The sequence below is a fragment of the Spermophilus citellus genome (genome assembly GCF_964194105.1).
Source record: "Spermophilus citellus genome assembly, chromosome: 6".
NCBI lineage: Eukaryota > Metazoa > Chordata > Mammalia > Rodentia > Sciuridae > Spermophilus > Spermophilus citellus.
In genome coordinates this window covers 24,324,100-24,343,588 of record NC_138187.1, presented here as the reverse complement: position 1 = coordinate 24,343,588, position 19,489 = coordinate 24,324,100, and the positions used below count along the sequence as shown (strand labels likewise).

Below are 19,489 nucleotides of genomic sequence, written 5' to 3'. Positions count from 1 at the left end.
GGCTGAATGATTTTTATTTGTTTTTCTAATTTGGTGTGTGTGTGTGTGTGTGTGTGTGTGTGTGTGTGTACTGTGTCTATTCCTGTGTGTATGTTTGTATGTGTGTGTGGACACATGGGTGTCTATTCCTGTGTGTATACATGTGAGTCTTTCCTATGTGTGCATATGTGTGTTGGCATGTATATATATACATGTCTGTGTGCATGTGTTATACATGTTTGTGTGTGTACATACATGGGTATGTGCATGTGTATATACATGTCTGTGTGTGCATGTATATATGTGTGTGTGTACATACATGGGTGTGTGTGTCCATGAATATGTGTGTAGTGTAGATGCATGTGTGTAGACGCAGGTCTCTCTGTGTGTGTATATAAAGGTATGTATATATACATGGGTGTGTGTGCATGTGTATGTGTGTTTGCAGTGCTGGAACTGGAACTTGGGGCCTCCTGTGTGCTGGGGGAGGTGCTCCACCATCGAGCGGCACCCCATCCCTAATTTAATAAATCACAAAGGGCGTGCCCCCATTCTGATCTGCGTTTCTGTAACTCGTAGCATCCTGAGCCCGTGTTCAGTTCCTGGCCGAGTGCACTTCTGTTCGTGTGTTCCAGCGTGTGCGAGAGGCTGGTGGTTTTCCGTTGTGCGAGACACTGTGTATTTCCACTTGGGTGTGTGTATTTGTGTCTGCACGTGTGTGCTTTAGTAATCTGCATGTAGATTTTCCAGTGCTGATGCTTTCCTCTTGTGAATTTTTTTTTCTGACTTCAGAGAAGTTGATGGTTTTCCCATGTGGTAACTAAAGCCTCTGCCTAGTGGGAACTCCTCTATTTATTGTTTAAACAAATGTTTATGTTCCCTCTGACATCTCTTCCATCACAATGATTTTAAAAACACTTTACTTGGGAAAAGATTGTAATTCCGTTTTCTTCCGGTTGTTTGTGTTGGGTCTGTTGTACTTGGTGGTGTTTTGTCTCTGGATGCAGAGTGGGCATGGAGAGGAGCTAGTATGTCTCCATCTGGTTCTCTGGCTTCAGTCATAATGCATGAAGTCATATTTCATTTCACTTTGTAGTTATTTAATTCTTTAAAAATTTGGATCCCTATCTGGGACTCCTCTACTGCCTTAATGATCTGTGACTTGGTTTTAAGGCATTATCACCATTTACAAAGTGTTTGTTTTGAACATATTCTAGTGCTTAATGAAGAAAAGCCTTTTTTTATTCATCCCTTTTCCCAAAATAATAATGCTGTTTCCCTTTTTTGATTTTAAAATTGCATTTCCCACACAGCAGTATAAATAAATAATGAAAAGTTTTACATGGCAAAGGATGTGTACAAAGGAGCCCGTCCATTCTGTAGTTCCAGGGAAATATAATTATAAAAATTTAAATTATAATTTTAAAAATATTCATCACACAGACAGTATTATAACAAAAGTAAAGAAGATAAAGCAAAAAATTCACCTTAGTTACCTGCCTTTTCTTGACGTGCACACATGAATCTGTTTAAGTCAAATGAAGGCTGTGTGGGTCTCAATTCCGGCCTCTTCAATTTCATATTTAAAATTTCTCCTTTTAATATATAATCACAAAGATTTCTCCATATTAGTATTTGTCTTTTGTACATTTAATTAAACAAAAATTAACAAACACGTGTGTGCTTTTGTGGGGTCGGGTGTGATGTTTTGACTGGTGGATAACGTGCGGTAATGAAGTCAAGCTGATTATTATTATTTTTTTTTTTTTAGAGAGAGAGAGAGAGAGAGAGGGGGGGGGGGGAATTTTTTTAAATATTTATTTTCTAGTTTTTGGTGGACACAACATCTTTGTTTGTATGTGGTGCTGAGGATCGAACCCGGGCTGCACGCATGCCAGGCGAGCGCACTACCGCTTGAGCCACATCCCCAGCCCCAAGCTGACTATTAATGTAGCCATCACCTCATGGACTTTATTTGTGGTGAGAACATTTAAAATCTATATGGTCCCAATTTGAAATTTGACAATACATTACAGTTGACTATGCTGTTCAGTGTATCTCCAAAACTTGCTCCTTTTAAGTGACCCTTCGTAATCTGCCCCCAATCATCAACCTGGGTAGCCGCCAATTCTCTCTGCTCCTGAGAGTCTGACCATGTAACGAGGTCACACCATGTCTGTTTGTGCCTGTCACGTAGCATGGTGTCCCCCAAGCTCATCCATGCTGCAGGGAACAACAGAATTCCTTCCTTCTGAAGGCTGAATAGTATTCCTGTGTGTGTGCGTGCATGTGTGCATGCGTGTGTGCACGTGTGTGTGTGTGCATGTGTGTGTGCAAGGGTGTGTACTGTGTGCACAGCTGTGAGCATGCACTTGCATTTGCTTCATGTTCTGTCAGCTGATGGACGTGCAGGTTGGCCCCACCTCTGGCTGCTGTGAATGGTGCTTCTGTGGACATGAAGTTCAGTTCTCTCTTCTGCACCCCAATTTCAGTTTTTTATATTTACACCCAGAAGTGGGGTGCGGGACTGCTGGATCATAGGGTGCTAGTTTTTTGAGGAGCTCCGTGCTGCTCCCATTCTTACCCTTGCTGTGCGAGGGCTGCCTTCTCTCCACACCCCAGCGCCTGTCTGTCACCTTCTCAGTGATGATATGCAGTGGTGTCTAATCGAGGCTTGGTGGTGGTAGAGCTGTAGAGCGTTCCTTCCCTACACCCACCTGCCCAGGCCCTTCACCTGTTTTCAAGTCAGCTGTCGCCTTGCTGTTGGGTTGGGTCCCTCACATGCTTGGGCATGAACCCCCTCCAGACGCGGGGCCCACAGAGGCTCTCCCAGCCAGTGAGTGGTCCCCTCAGCCCGTCGGCTGTTTTCTATGCTGTGCAGAAGCTTGGGGTAGGATGCAGCCCCATTTGTCTGATTGCTTCTGTTGCTGTGTGTTGGGGGTCGTATCTAAAACAGTCATTGCCCAGGCTGGTTTCCAGAAGTTCCCCTGTTTTCTGTAGCTGTGTTAAGTTTCGGGTTTTAGGTGTAAGTCGTCCATTTATTTTGCATTGGTTTTCACATGTGGTGCGAGGAAAGGTCCCACTTTCATTCCTCTGTGTGGGGACATGCGGTTTCTGTGACACTATGTTGAAGAGACTGTCCTGTCTCCACTGTGCGTTCTTGGCACCATGACTGAGAAGTGACCATGAATGAAGGGCTCCTTGCTGGACTCTTCATTCTGCAGGTTGCTTAAAGCGTCTGTTTTGTGCCAGTACCATGCTGTTTTAATCCCGAGAGCTCTGTGATGTGTTTTGGAGTTACATAGTGTGTTGTTTCTAGCTTTTCTCTTATTGCTTAAGATCACGCTGGCTATCTGAGGTCTTTGGTGGTTCCATATTGAATTTTAGAATTGATCCTTTTTATTTCTATAAAAATGCCATTGGAATTCTGGTAGGGACAGCATTGACTCTGCAGATTATTTGGGTAGGAATGTGGTGGTGCGGGCACTTTAACAGGACTAATTTTTCCAGTCCATGAGCATATGATATTTTTCCATTTATCTGTTTGTGCTTCAGTTTGATCCTTCATTGTTCTGTAGTTTTAAACCATATCTGTCTCCTCCTTGGTTAAATTTATTCACACATATTTTGTTTTTAGTGCTATTATAAATGAGGTTGTTTCCCTGGTTTCTTTTTTTGGGTGGTTCATCATCAGTGTCTAGACATGCTGGATTCAGTAAAGTTGGCAGGATACGGAGTCGACCTAATACGATTTCTCCGTATCATTATGTTTGAGGTACTCGTCACTTTGTGTGATCACTCCCTGGGGTTGGTGTTTAGTAGTGACCTGCCCGGTCACTCTGGTTAAGGAAGTGGGTGGTTCCCAGCACTCTGCTCTGGCGGGGATGTAGTCAGGAGCTCTGTGCCACAGATGGCTTTTTTCTTATTGAGAAGGGTGTCACTTTGGTGGAGTCACGGGCCCCAGCGTATAGACATATGGGTGTTTATACCAATCGCTAAGTTGTTTTCCCAACTTGAGAATCGTATGAATTATGTAGTGGAAACAAGCCACTCAGGAGCTCTGCTGCAGCCCGGCTGCTCCGTGAGCGTGGTACGTGATGTGTACGTGTGAAATCCGCACGGTCAGGGTGGCACTCCATGAGGACACACCTGGGAGCGTGACCTGGTGGCTTTGCCATCATGGGACGCCCCCCAGGTGCCCACATGGAGCTGGGCAGCGTGGCCCACCCCACGTCACAGCTTCTGGCACAGCCTTGGCTCCTGGGCTGCGTGACCCCTGTGTGTCTGGCATCCTGCTGGACATCCGTGGCTCTCAGGAAGGAGAGAGGCCTCCTGGGAGACAGGCTGCTGGTCAGTGAGGAGGAAAAGGGGGCCTTGGACGAAGGGACGAAGGGAGGAGAGGAAGCCGGAACCTGAGGTGGCTCTCTACCAGGGATCCGGCACCTGGGCAGGCAGAGGTCACAGAGGCAGCACCGACGCTCACCCTGGGCTGCCCTGACCCCGTGTGGACCTCCGGAGGGGAATGCCAGGCACAGTGGTGTCCTCACTGAACACGTGCTGGCTTCTGTCTTGTTATTCCTAAGCAGGACACTGGAACAGGGTTTGCACAGTGTTTTCAGTGCTAGGTGACCTGGAGGTGGTTTGCAGTCTGCAGGGGATTGCGTGTAGATGATACACTGTGCCATTTCACTCAGGGGACTCGAGCACCCACGTTGTCTTCGGGGGTGAGGGCTGTCCCAGGGGTATGGACCGAGGGTTGTTTTGTTCCTCTGTGGATTTGTTTTCCAATCTCCTAACAATGCAAAGGTCTTCTGAACCTGGGGGCCTCACAAGCGCAGGACTGTGGTCGGTTGTCTCTGGGAGGTGGCGCACTTTGGGGATGTTGTATGGGGTTGCTGGGGCGTGCTCAGCAGTCTCTGTGCAAGGTCTAGGCTGAAGGCTTTTCATGTATTGCCTCTGAAACTTTCACGGAGCTGTGATCATGCATCTGCTTGTTCATCACAGGAGGGGATACTGAGGCTTCCTGAGCTGTGGTGGCCCGAGTCACATGCAAGTCAGTAGTAGTGCTGCAACGCTTTGACGGAGGTCTGCCTGAGTTAGTTTTAACTGCAGAGTCTTGTTATGGAAGAGTCTGTGGGGTTAGTATGTCAGGCAGGGGGTAATTAAAACTTTCTGAAGTTATAATCGAGGATCGTCAGGGTTCACTCAGTAACTAAGTTTCCTGGATTCAAGATTGGTAAAGCCTTGGGAGAGGTCGACTCTGGGGCTCTGCAGGCCTCTTACTGATGGTGCGGCCAGAGCAGATGGCCTGGGCTTGAATCCGACTCTCCCCTTGGAACTTCAGTGCCCTTGAGTGACTTATCCTTCCTGCACCTCAGTATTCATGTGTGAAACAGAAGCAAACGCCGTTGACCTTCTGGCGCTGCAGCCACCGCAATAGGAGACGGACATGGGCAGTGATTGGCCCCGGGGCTCATGGCTGCGAAGGGAGCTTGCTGCTGGCCATTTGCAGCTGAGGGTTGGGTGAGCCCGGTGGTTATATATAAAACTCAGGCTGCTGCCAAATTATTTTCTACTTTCTTCTATATTTGTGAACTTGTCTTTGGAAAAGGGGTTATGTTTTGTGGATTAATGTAGCTTTCAATATATTTTATCTACAGTCAAAAAATGAAATTGCCAAACAATTCCCTTTTTTATGTGACTTTTATTAAAGTCTCATGACAGCAGGATGATGACTTTCAGGTAAAGTACGTGGCCTGCCCGCTGCTCCTGGTTCTGGAATCACTCTACAGCACCCAGCAAAGCCTTCTGTTTGTTAGAACTCATTGACATCTTTCAGATTCTGGAGAGTTTTGTGAATCTGTGTATCTAGATGGATGCAGTTCCTTTTGATGGGTGCTGCTTTCCCTCCAATTAGTACTCTGTTTAGGTTTTCTGCCCGTTGGCTTGACGTCTTGAGCTTTTGTGGAAAGCCGCCTGACTCTCTAGATGCAGGGGTGTTGTGGTGTGTGAGTCTGGTTGGCACTCACGGTGACGTCCCTGCATCTCGCGCATTGCTCTCTCATTTCTAGACTTCTTGTGCATTCATGTTTCTGTTTCTTGTTTAAATTTTCCTTGGGGTTTTTGTTTTGTTAGATTTTTAAGAATAGGGTGCTCGTCTTCTTCATAATCTGTTCTATTTTGCTTCTTTTAAAATTGTCCTTGGTACATAGTAACCACGCATAGCGGTGGGTTCCTTGTGACATATTGGGACACGCACATCATTGGGCCATCCTCCCTCCTGTGCCTCCCTCCCTCCCTCCCTCCCTCCCCCCTCCCGCAGGCCCTTCCTCCACCTGACCACTCTCCTTCTATTTCCACATGATCCCTTTCTTTCCCTTCCTCTCTAGTTCCCTCATGTGAGAGGAGTCATGGGCCCCTTGACTCTCTGAATCCAGCTTATTTTGCTTAAAAAACTTTTTGCAGATGACATATGTGTTCTTTTAAAACTCCATTGTGCATATAGACCATGTTTCCTTTATGCATTCTTCTGTGACGGACACCTGGGCTGACTGGCTGAGTTGAGATGCGCTGCTGTGACCGAGGTCTGCCTGTGTTCCTGTAGCGTGCTCTCCTGGAGTGGAAGGAATCTCGGAGTAATTTCGACTTGCATTTCCCTGGTTGCCAAGGATGTTGAACATTTTTTCATACATTTGTTGGCCATTTATACTTCTTTTGAGAAGTGTCTGTTTAGTTCACGTGCCTGCCAGCTGGGTGATTTATTTTATTTTTGGTGTTCCTTTTCTCGAGTTCTTTATATATTCTGGATGTTAATTCTCTGTCGGAAGAGACGCGGGCAGAGACATCCTCCCCTTCCACGCTCCCTCTGCACACTCCGGCTGTTTGCTTGGCCGTGCGTGCAGGAGCGTTTGAATTCGACGGCGTCCCACTAACTCATTCTCGGTGTGAGTTCCCGAGGTTTTAGGAAGTCCTATGGAAGAAGTCGTTGCCTGTCACCCCAGTGTTTTCTTAGATTTTTGGAAAAAACAGATCTTTCTGTTATCTCTCCCTAGACATCTTAATCTGTGTTTTATTGGCACGTTTATTAGACTGTGGTCAGGAGTTTTGGCTTCTGCAGGGATCACTTTCCTGTACTTACTGGCACCTAGTCTGTCACCAGTTGTTATTCTAGTTGTTTCTTGTAAAGAGGGAGATACCGTTTTTGTTTGCGTCTCTAGTTCTCGGTTAGTTTGGTCCTATCGGTTACAGGGATAGGTGTCTCTGCTGTGTGCTGAGGCTTCCTGAGCTCAGCAGCGTTTCTGTGGCTTGTCACCTTGGCCAAGGCTCCAGTTCTCTGTGTCACTGCTAGGACTCTCTACATATGTATTTCCTGTGACAAATGTACACCCCCAGTTTGGGGTCATCAGTTCTTGGTGTACCGTGAACGTTTTAGTATAGCTTTGGAGGAATCTATTAAGTGGGTTTTGACTCATACATTCAGTCACCAAGCCATTTTTACTTTTCTATACATATATTTTTTTAAAAATATGTGTTTTTATTGTATTTTTTTTAATGCTGTGTATGTATCCTTTTACCTTCACCTTCATTCACGGGCAACAGATTTCACGGGCAATTTATTAAATCTAGTAAGAAACTCCCCTGACCCCATAAGATAGTAATTAAGTTTTTAAAAAAGATGAGCATTGGTGTCACCCTTGGTCATCCTCTGTGGTTATCCTAGGTCACCCTTGGTCCTCCTCTGTGGTGCTGACTGCTCGTTCGTCTTCAGAGCTCTTTGGCATCTCCTTTTCCTGATGTGAGCACATCGTCCCGGGCATTCGTGTGGCCCCCGTTCTTCCCTTTCCCATGACATGGCTCTCTGTGGCTCTTGGGCAGCCCGCCTGCTACTCCTGTGATATTGCTGAATGCTGCTGGGCAGGGACTCACCCCCGTGTCCAGACGTTCAGTTTGATGGCTCGGCTCAGCCCCGCCATCGGCTCCTGGTGCTGGAGGAGGAGCAGCTGTGGGCCACTCCCCCGTGCATCCCTCTGGGGCTAGAGCTCTCTGCCTCCTGGTGGCTCTGCACCCTGGGGCACTGCGCCTGGTCCTGTGGCTGAGCCTGCTTTGCCTCTCTCTGCTCAGCTCGGCAGCCTTCCCACAGAGCCTCTGGGGCTGGCCTGTAGGTGCAGTGGCCACCTGGAGGCTGGTCAGAAGCGAGGTGGGTCAGGAAGGGGCGAGAGCCATGAATGATTCCTCCAGAGGTGGCACATGTTTAGGCCTGCCTTGTCACAGGTGCTCTTAGGTGATGGCCTTGTGGGGCCAAGAGGGCCTTGGAGTTGGCTTCTGTTCTGAGCGTCCCTGTCCTTGGCAGGGGCCAGTGAGAATTCTGGGTGAAGACATGTTTGCCTTCTTGAAAGGCGAACCGGTCTTTGCTTTTGGACGCATTGAGAAGACATTTCTTGAGAGAGAGAGACATGGGTCTTCCTCTTTGCTGATGGACTCTGGAAGGAGCGTCTTGAGCCTGCATTGTCTCCAGACTAAGCTCGGAAGCTGCCCAAGACCCCCGCAGCCCCTCCCTGCAGCTTCTTGGCCTGGCATTTGCTGCGCCCAGGTGGGTGCTGGCCAGCTCCCTGCTGTGCACCTTGTGCCCGCCCTGGGCCCTTGAGCTCCTCTCTGTTCTCCGTGGGGTGCTGCATCCATCTGAGGTTCTACAGACCAGGGTGCTCCCCGGTTTTTCTGGGGTGTTCTCATTTTGTTATCCGTTCTTTTAAGTCTGCTTAATCCTGATTGATATTCCAATCTCCGCTTTCCATCCTGTCCAGAGCAGATGCCACTGCTGACGGAGCGCCTTGTGGGTCCGGGAGTTGGTTCATTTAGTTAGCTCGTCCCATTCCTGCCCTGCCCTCTGGAGGACCTGGTGCGTGGAGCTTCTGCCAGCAGAAGAGTTTTCATCAATGCTGTTTTTATTTTACTTTTCTTTTTAAATTACAAAGTAATTTGTCATCTTTATTTTTTGGACATTGTTTTCATTATCATTACTTTTCAAAATGGCCTCTTATTATATTTTCCTCTGATGTAACTTACTCTAAACAAATTAAGTCCTCTTGTTGTTCCATAGTCCCTGTTCTCTGCAAGGGAAACCTTCCTAGACCCCCAGGGGGCTGAAACCACGTGGGCCTGACCCTCTCTTTCAGCTATGGGCCCCATAGTGGCATTTGGTCACAGTGGGCTACGAGACTGTGTCTCTGGTGGCTCTGGGAGACCCTATTGCCTGGTGACATCATGGCCGTCTTCCTGTGTGGGTTCATCTCGGAAGTCTGCAGACCCCATGGCTGAGACTGGCCCAGCTGCCAGGAGATTCTGGACTGAGCCTTCTTCTTGTGCGTGCATGCCGGGATTAAGTTTCATTTGTAAGTCAGGCATAGTGGCAGATGACAGCGTTATTAATAAAATGCAAGTCATGGCCGTGCAGTGCATTGAACATCATGCATGTGGTGTCTCTTCCCGGGTCTGGTGACCTGCCCTGTGGTCCACCAAGGGCAGTGGGAGCCAGGGAGAGCTTGTCGGCGAGTGGGGAGAGCTTCTGTGTTGAGCTTTGTTTTTATGATATTGTGACAATAAAGTTAAAACTTCTTTATAAAAAGAGAGGGTTGTGGATGTGCCCCAGGGTCCGTGGAGACAGTGTGTGTCGCCTGGTTTCACTTGTTTTCCACTCCACAGGCCCCTTGGCTGTCCTGCAGGGTCCTCAAGCACATCTCAGATAACATCAGGAGGTGAGGTCCTCGCTGCCACCACGTGGCTTCTGGAAACCTCCCGCCACACGCCTCGGGGATGGAGAGGGAAAGGCCGCGGAGCCTCCCATGGTGAGGAGGGCAGGTTAGATTCTGTGAGCTCTCGAGGGGCCGTTGGGCCACACCTGGGGGCCTGGGGACAGAGGATCTGGGGGCTCCGAGGCTACAGACCCCACATTATTTTGGAAGACAAGAGGGCGTGAATTGGCAGGTCCCTCCTGGGTGGCACTGTGTCATCCCTGTGCCCCAGCAGGGGACATCTTGCCTCTGGTGTCCCCTGCTGATGACGCTGAAGCTGGTGGGTTTCAGGAGATCCATAGACTGGAACTGGTTGGGGAAGGTGTGTGTCCCTTTGCACACGCGTGCCCTGTACCCGTCCCTCACGTGCTCACACTCAGCCCTTGGCTGTCTCAGCTGCTTTACTGGAACGAAGCCCTTGGATTGTCACGTGGTCCTCACACGAGGATACTGGGTGTGACGATCTGACGCTGTTACTGCCCAGTAAGCTATTCTCCAGAAACCATCACCCTATGATTTCCGTGTGTGTGTGTGTGTGTGTGTGTGTGTGTGTGTGTGTGTGTTAGTTTATTTTTACCTTTGGGTGTTTTTTTCTAATTTAATAGTCTTAGCTGTAATTTCCGTCTGTGGGAATAGTGCTTCACCTGCATTTGATTAGCCCGGGTTTTATTTCCGGGCTCCTGCGTTGATCAGCACGCTACTGCGTCTGATTCCCCCGACGCAGAGCCCCTTCTTCCTGCCGGGCCAGCAGGCTGTCTGCGCCTGTGCTGTGGTCCTCGCGCTTGAGATAGCGATGTCGCTCTGCTGGGCCCTCCTTTTCTCCCTCACTTCTTTCAGTCATGCTTTTCTCTTTATTTTTTTATTTAAAAACATAATAATACAAAAGAGTTGTCATTCAGGGGACCACGTGGCACTATCCTGCACACACGGGCAACACCTCAGCCAGGCCAAACCTTCTCTGTCTTTATCTTTCAGGAAGCCCCTGAGCCGCACACGTGGACATTGTTAGTGACGGAGTAGGGAAGGACAGCAAAGTCCCTCTCCCAGTCCTCCCAGCCCAAGCTGATAGCCCTGTGGACAGTTCAGCATGCACCTTTCAAAAGCTTTTCTATGCATTTATCCATAAATATTGACACACAGAAATAAAGATTTTGAGTTTTTATGGCTCTTAAAAAATGATCAGTGAGTCTGTTTGCTTTGCATTTTTCTGCAGTTTACTTTTGCTTCTGTTCTTTTAACCCAGCAGTATGTCCTGAGCTCTCTGCCTGTTGGTGGAATGGCTCTGAATGCTTTCTTGGCCAGGCCGCAGGGCAGAATGAGGCTTGACCAGGGCTTACGTGACTACCTGCTGTTGGTGGACAGGGAGGCTTTTCCCTCTTGCAGCCGCAGTGGCAATTAAACCCTTGACACAGCCCTTGTGAGATATTTATATGCGTCTCCACATAGAAGTCTAGAAACAGGAATGCCCGGTCAACGCGGTGTCCATTTTAAACTGTGAGAGATGCGCCAAGTCCTCTCCCGGTGAAGCCGCGCCCGGCAGCCGGCTCCCGGCTCCCATATCTTGCCCATTTTCCGACAGGTTGTTTGTTGGCATTTTGGATATTAATCTTTCGTCATATTTATTTTAATGACAAATATTTGCTTCCTGTGTTTTAGTTGGTCTTTGGCTTTCTCACTGGGTTTTGTTCTTTAGTCTTTCAGAGGTGGCTGACTTTTTATGCAATACAACTTCTTGAAATGTTTTAATATCTGCAATTCTTCCCCTCTTTGTGATTTCCTTCTACTCTCATCGTTGTTCGTCACGTGCCCGGGGGTGCATGGTTTCCCCTCGTGTGGGAGGAAGGTGCTGAGACGCTCCCCTGCACCTGGGAGCTGAAGCCCCAGGGAGCAGGCAGGGGACAGCTGTTTGGGGGCTGTGACGGGCTAGACCATGTCCTCCTCAGGACTCCTCATAGCTCAGAACGTGGAGTGTCAGGATTGGACCTCTGGAGAGGTAGGAAGGTTCCGTGGGGTCATCAGCATGGCCCTCATCCAGTGTGACTGGTGTCCTTGCCAGAGGTCGGGACAGACACGTGGAGGGAAGTCCAGGGGAAGATCCTTGGCAGGCAGCCATCCTGAAGCCAGAGGGAGGCCTTGGAATGGAACCAACCCCTCTGGCACCTCCAACTTGAACTTGCAGCCTCCAGAGCTACAGAAACATAAACTGCCCACATTTATGCCACCCAGTCTGTGGCACTTGGTTATGTCTGCCCCAGAAGATGAACGTACTGGCTTCAGCTCAAGTTTCCGTGTCTGTGGACCTCCCCTGGGGGGCCGCCAGCTTTCCCAGAGAAGAAACACCAGTCTTCTGCTGGACTCGAAGCTACGAGTGTGCGTTCTGGGGGTTGAGCTTCATGATGGCTGGAACCCCTTGGGGATCTAGGCTTCTCTCTGACTTCCTCTGTTCCCTTTGCTCCTCACCCCTACGTGCCTGGACCCTGTACTGGAGCCTCCAGGGCAGACCTAGCAGCTGTCTGGGTGGAATTGTCATGGAGGTGGGGTCTGGAGGGTGTGTTGGTCTGTTCTATGTTGCTGTAACAGAATACCTGAGGCAGGGTGCTTTACAAAGAATAGAGGCTTATTTTAGCTGACAGTTTTAGAGATTAGAGGGCATGGCACCAGCACTGGCTTGGCTTTGAGGGGACCACATGGCAGCTAGTACCACAGTGGTGTGTGACAGCATTGTGTGAGAGGGTGAGACAGGAAGCCCGAGCAGCGGGGGAGGCCAGTCTTGCTCTTTTATAACAATCTTCGAGAACCCCCCTGCTGGCCATCTCTTCTCTGTCGAGAGTGACTCATCTAAGCACCTTACTGTGCAGCTCGTACCCCAAGGAGGTGGCAGGGCCTGAAGCCTCCTCTAGAAAGCAATAAGCTCTGAATTTTTTCTTTGGAAGATCTCATAAGTGGTCCATTTGTTTTCCACGGGGTGACTTTCAAGTCTTTGGCTGGCTGTCTCATTTGCTTGTGTTCAGAACACCACTATTCTTCCTTTTGCAGTTTTTAAAAACCCACTGTTATATGTAAGTGGTTTCAATAGATCTTTGTGGATTAGTATTCTGGGGTTTATTGAGGTTCTGGTGGCCAGCCTTGGCCTCTGTGCTTGCCCCGAGGGAGGGTGGCACCCAGAATTTGTCCCTTTGCGGCTCCGCGTGCTCCTGCCTCTGGCGTAAGCTTCATTTTTAACTTTGTATTTTGAAATAATTTTAGACTCTCAGAACAGTTACAAAGATAGCAGTGGGAGCGCCGTACCTGCCGGTGGCATCTTACGTAACATGGCACAGTTGCCACCGCCGGAGATCCATGGCTCCTCACTGCTAACCGCACCTGGATCCTGCTTAGACTTTACCGGAGTCCCCCAGAGAGTGCTTTCTCTGTCCTCAAATCCAGTCCAGGACCCTGTGCTGTATTTAGGTGTCAGGTTTTCTTAGTCTCTTCTAGAATCAGTGTCCCTCAGTCTCTCTTGTCTTTCGTGACCTTGACTCTTGATGGGCACCGGTCAGGTCTTTGGGGGAAAGCCTGCTAGTGTTCTATGGCATTGCTTTGATGTGCCCTGGGCATGTCCTTCTTGGGGCATCCTGCCAGGGGTGCCCGCCTGTCTGCCGGCTGGTGACACGGTGCCCATCGGCTGCAGGAGATGACTTCTGCCAGGTTTTCCCGGGGAAAGTTCCCGCTTTGTGGTTGACACATATTTAGGGGAGTACACGGAAAATGTGAAAGTCTTAAAACTTTTTTTTTCCCCCAGTACTGGGAGGTGAGCCCAGACCTGGCGCATGCTGGGTGAGTGCTGTCCCCTGGGCTGCATCTTCAGCCCACAGACATAGTCACCTTGACTGCTGCCGTCTGCATCTGTGCCAGTCACCCCTGCCGTAATGATCTCATGGTTTCTAGTGGTGAATTTCTCTCCTCTTCCTTCCACACACTGGTGGGAATTCTGCTGTAAGGAAGAGGAGTTGTCTCCTCTTCCCCGTTTGCTCGTTTATCCCATCACTTATTTGTATCAATATCGACTTTTAAATATGTATCCTATTTATGGTATAACCAATAGCATGTGTCTGTCTGTCTGTCTGTCTTTTTCCTCAACTTGCTCCAGGCTCGGCCACTGGGGCCCTTTCCACTGGTTTCTGTCCTTTGTCCTTTTGCGGAGTCCCCAGCCCACCTGGTCAGCTCGCCGGGTTTCACATTCTTTGCCTGTTTTGAGATCTGGGTGGAGGCAGGCAGGCTGGGCTCGGTACCCTCCCAACACTGGCATCACAGTCACCTCGACAGTCCCCATCCCAGGGCCTGTGGGAAGGGGGGCTTCTGGCTACTGTCCTCCAGCAAGGGTGAGACCTGACTCTCCTCACGTGCTTGGTCCAGTGTGCTCGGGCCGACATGGCACCTAGGCTGGTGGCTGGCCTATCCCTCCTGGCCAGAGCCGCAGACTGCAGTGCCTTGGACTGAAAATGGTGAGTCCCCATGTTGAACTGGATGGCCCTCATGGAGGGGCTGGGAGGGGGCTTTACAGAGGTGGTCAGGTCATGGAGAAGAACCAGAGCCTTCCCTCAGTAGTGAGTGCTCACCCTCGGGGCTGGGTCAGCTGCCACTGGATCAGCTACTGCCAGAGTAGACTGGTGTGAGGCAGGTGGCCTAGTGTGTGGCCTCCCCCACGTGCCCGCCTTCCTTTCTGCTTCCCCTTGAGTAGAAATGGCACGAGCCCTCACCAGATATGGCGGCCGCCTCCTTGAGCCCCGATGAACTTCTTTCCTTATTCATTTCCCACTCTGGCATTCTTTTAAGGCGACAGAAAAGGGCCCAAGACAAATAAGGAAATCTTTTCTAGGGCCTCTGTAAAGGGGAAGCCTCCTCCTTCTTCTACAGAATTATGAGCAGAGGAAATTTTCCCCATTTCTTGGAGGATGGCTTGCTCTGAAACATCAATGCTGGAACTGCTGCAGCCATTTTGCCACTGTGAGTTGAAACTGGAACTGCTGTCAGGGCCCTGTGCGGAGCCTGGAAGCCACACAGGCAGAGGACTGCAAAGCTAGCCCCGTTTGGAGAAGGAAACCCAGAACCACTTTGGAGCTTTGTTTGAGTTGCTGCTCTAAGAAGCCCCCACTCCCGGCCTCCTTCCAGTCATCCCGCTTATGATGTATTTCCCTCCTGGCACCTGCATTCCTCACTAACATGGTCTCAATCCTTCAGGAATTGTGCATTGCTGCCTTAACTTTGCAGGAAGAGTATGCAGTTGACATTATTATATCTGAATTGATCTGCAAATACTTTGAGGCAAGCACATCTTATTTTCTGCTTCCCAGGCTGGCAAGAGTGTTCTGCGGCTTAATGACAGCAGCAGTTACCTTGGAAGCTGTTTCTGACATCAGAGATGTTAGAGGCTGTGAGCTCGCTGCCTCCGGCCTTCTCTTATTTAGAAACACCAATTAGGCCCAGTCAATAAATAGGGCTGCCTGTGGGTTTCCACACACCGAGTATCCTGTGCCGTGTCACCTGAGACGCTTCCTGAATGTCCTGTGGTGGATGACAGCCGCCCCTTAAACTTCCTATTAGTGCACTACAGTTCTGCGTAGTGTTGGGGTTCGTTTCAACACGGTCGCATGTGCATGGCACATAATTGGCTCCACGTCAGTCCCTAGCTCTCCACCTCCCCTCCCCTCTGCAGCCTCCTGTGGACCAGCTCATTTCATCTTAGGAAATTATCTCATGGAAATAAGGAGACAGTTGTGAGTACACAGGAAAGGAGTGTGCCTGAGGGTCACTGCAGCCTTACCATCATCCAAGCAAATTGGGTCTGGTGTGAGTGACCAATAATGGGCCATTGGTCAAGTGAATCAGGTCACGTTCCTGCATTGGCCTGCTACGCAGCCGTTAAGTGGGGATGTCCACGTGGGTTTCTGGCAGGACACCATGTTCACTGTGCTCATTTATGTTAGGAAGGAGGCGAGTGAAACCCCAGGCACGTGTGATTGCCTTGGTGAATACTGTACGTGGGAACACGCACTTGAAAGTAAGAAGTTACAGATTTTGTCCTGATTATCTTTAATTTTTCTAAGTCAAATCCATATCACTTGTGAGTAATAAATTAATAAAATTAGTTAAAACAGAAGTCAGTCATAGAACACTGGAGCCCTCCCATGAGAACTTAAATTTCTGAACAACGGGAGGAGCTGTTAGGAGGTGCTTTCCTGGTGATTCCTTAGTTTATGCCCACTTCAGGCCTGGGCGGGCGGACTGGGTGTTTGCCTCCCTCCCTGCTGGGGCTTGGGTGTGGCCTGGCTACCACATGCCTGGGGGCTCCATGGCCAGGGCAGTGGTGTGGGAGGTGTGGCCTGGGGGAGGCCTCCTGCGTGGACTCATGCCTGCTGGACGCGGGCAGCCCCTGGGCTGTGTCTCTTCCCACGTCTGCCCTTGCTTTTACACTGACCTCCCTGAGTCAGAGTAGCACAAGTGCCCTCCAGACAGGGCGCCCGGTCCTGGACTTCCCAGCCTGCAGAACCACCAGCCAACATAGACCTTTCCTTAGTAATTACCTGGTCTCAGGCATTCTGTCGTAGCCTCAGGAAACGGACTGAGATGCACCCTCCTGCCCTTCCGGGGCTTGACTCAGGACTGAGATGCACCCTCCTGTCCTTCCCGGGGCTTGGCTCAGGGACTGAGATGCACCCTCCTGCCCTTCCCGGGGCTTGGCTCAGGGACTGAGATGCACCCTCCTGCCCTTCCTGGGGCTTGGCTCAGGGACCCCGGGGTATGGGGTCTTCAGTTTGGAGGGCATCACAGCACAGTGGAACAGGGAGCCGTGGGTCTGGATTTTCATGTGGGAGCTCTCATTTCCCGACTTTGTGGTCCAGGCTGAATCAGGTCTGTACGGGCCTGAGGGAGCTGGCTTCTCCAGCACGTAGGGGTCTAGTGACAAGGAGATGACACTCCTGAGTTGAAAGCACCCTGGAGCAGGCTCCGTGGTCCTCTGAGGTCTCCCTTGGAAAGGAAGCTGGGACGTTTGCCTCGTCCCTCTTTTCCGGAGCGTCTGCGGCTGCCCTGGGTTGTGTTCCAAGGAGCCCTGTGTATTGGAATGGAAGGGAGCTGGGGTGGGTGGTCATCGTGTTCCTTCCAGCCTGAGACCCCTCCTCGGGTCCTGCTGGTTAAGCTTCAGAAGGAGCCTGCGGTCCAGTGGGCAGTTCCTGGGAGTCCTTGGCGTAGACCCTGAGCTCCCCTGGAGGCCCCTCCGGGCGGCAGTCCTCACGCCCCTTTCCATTGTGTTCCACGGACACAGACGTTGGGCTCCTTTCCTAAGCCATGGTCTTGTTTCTTTGGTGAGGGTCCTCCATTGTCCCTCCTTCCCCTGTTGCTTGGTGGCTTAATTTCGCTTGCTCCCACCATTTGATTTGATTTGATGGTGTGCAGCATGAGGTCCCCAAACCTTCTCTGCCCATCAAGCAAACTCATATTTCTGGGATTGATATTTTAACTTAATGAAACACATTCTAACGAGGGCCAGTGGGAGCCGTGGCATGGAAATGGAAGGAGACCCTCAATGTTATATAAAATTACATATAACAGGTTGTGAGGGGAATGAGGAAAAAAAACAAGGAAAGAAATGAATTACAGTAGATGGGGTAGAGAGAGAAGATGGGAGGGGAGGGAGGATAGTACAGGATAGGAAAGGTAGCAGAATACAACAGTTACTAATATGGCATTATGTAAAAATGTGGATGTGTAACCAATGTGATTCTGCAATCTTTGTAATGTTTTGAACAACCAATAAAATAAATAAATAAATAATGAAAAGCACACGGATGGGAGCGTTCTGTGCCTGGCTGGGTGGGCCTTGCGTGGAGGGAGGCGTGGCAGGACCCCGCTGCCTGGCGCATCGGGATTCTCAGGCTACGTGCTCTATGGAGGTGCCCAACAGAGGCCTCCTGCCCAGGGCGCTCCTTTCTCCAGCCCAGGGGAAAAAGAAACAGTGGCCCCAGGAGACCTCAGCTTGGAGTCTCTCCCAGGCCCATCCTTGGGCTCCAGTAGGAGGAATCAGGAGGGCCTTGCTTGGGGGGTATATGTAGAGGTGGGAAATTGTCCGCACCGTCCCCATGAAGGAACCCAGTCTACACAGCTGGTGTCCAGTCTGCCGGCCATCGCCTTGTATTTGCTTCCCGTGACCACTGTAACAAATCACCATGAATGCATTGGCTTGAAAGAACAGAGGTTATCCTGTCCCAGTCTGGAGGCCGCAAGTCCAAGGTCAGCGCCACTGGGCCAAGGTCAAGGTGTCAGTGGGCGCGCTCCCTCTGGAGGCCCTGGAGCAGAAGGTTGGCCCTGCCTCCTCCTCCTCTTCCGCCCACTGCCCACCTGAGCTGTGGCCCTCACCCCATTCTTCAGAAGCTCTCCAAACTCAAGCTCTCCAACATTGCTCCGCCTGCCCCTCTGCTGCCTCCTGCTGGCCATGTGTGTCCAGGTCTGGCTGCTTCCTCCTTGGATGGACACTTAGGATTGCCCCTGGGCTCCCATGTCTTTCTGCAGAGGCTCTGGGGCTTCTGACGTGCTGTCTTTGGGGGCCATTCTCTGGCCGCAGTAGCCTTTCTCTCCCTGGAAGAGCCCCAGTTTGATCCTTTTTGATGAATCCGAGGTGAGAATCCCTTGTCTGAAATGCTTAGACCAGAAACATTCTGTATTTTGTGTTTTTTGGTATTTTGGGAATTTGCGTATGCATAACGAGGTGTCCTGGGAGGGACTCGTGCCTGAAGACTCTGTCCACTCGACTCATATGTCCTGGCCGTGCCGGGAGGTGATGTCCACAGTGCTTTCAGGGCACCCGTGGTTTGACTGTGACTTGTCACGTGAGGTCAGGTGGCGTTGTCTACTTGTGCCTTCCTGTCAGCCCTCAGAGAGCCCAGGTTGGAGGGCCACTTTGGATTTCAGATTTTTCGGATTAGGCTGTTGAGCTGTGTCTTGTTGGAGTCCCGTCTTCCTCGCTGGGTCACTGGATGGGGCTCTGTTCTGGCCCGTGAGGTGAAGAGTGGGTGGCAGGGGTCAGGGCATGCCTCCTTCCTGGAGAAGGGCAGCTGCCTGAGGACCAGACCCATACCCTACCCTTCATCCCTGCTGTGTGACAGCCTGGCTCTTGCAGGGGACATAGCTGTTCTGTAGTCACTCTCAGGTGGCCAAGAGAATCCTGGAGAATCTGACACAGGGCTCGGCCTGGCTGCCCACCTCATCTTCCTGGCTTAGGCCTCTGGGGGTTGAGTGTGGCAGCCCAGGGAGGCTACCTGACCCCGGGGTTCCATGTGGTCCCTTCTGCCTTGGCCCAATCTAGCTTCAGTCCAGCCCAAATGCTCATCATTCCAGCCTTCTCTGTGGCTAACATTGGCCATGTGACAGAGCTGTGACACCAAGGGAGGCCTGTGGTGGGGGAGGAGCTGGGCGTGGTGGTCTGGGGAAGGGTGGGTCCCAGAGTGGTCTCTGGCAGGTCTCTGGCTCTTTCCTCAGACACACAGCAGCTGAGCTCTGGTAGCCACGCCCTTAGGCTACAGGTCACATCCCAGGGTCACTCTGGTAGCCAGGGCTCTGAAGAGCAAGGTCAGGCGGGAAACTGACCCTTGTGGGGACCCTTTGGGACCCTTGTGGGGCCCTGTTCTTGTGGTGGAGTAGAGTCTCCCAGTTATCCCCTCTAGCCCTCATGACCCAGCAGGAGGTAC

The 19,489-nt window shown here is 50.6% G+C and overlaps 1 protein-coding gene across 1 annotated transcript in view; it reads left to right on the top strand.

Annotated features, from left to right (window-relative positions):
- The window catches only part of GALNT17 (polypeptide N-acetylgalactosaminyltransferase 17), a 352,801-nt gene that overhangs the window by 50,498 nt on the left and 282,814 nt on the right, over window positions 1-19,489 (top strand). The gene's annotated exons all lie outside the window — the stretch shown is intronic.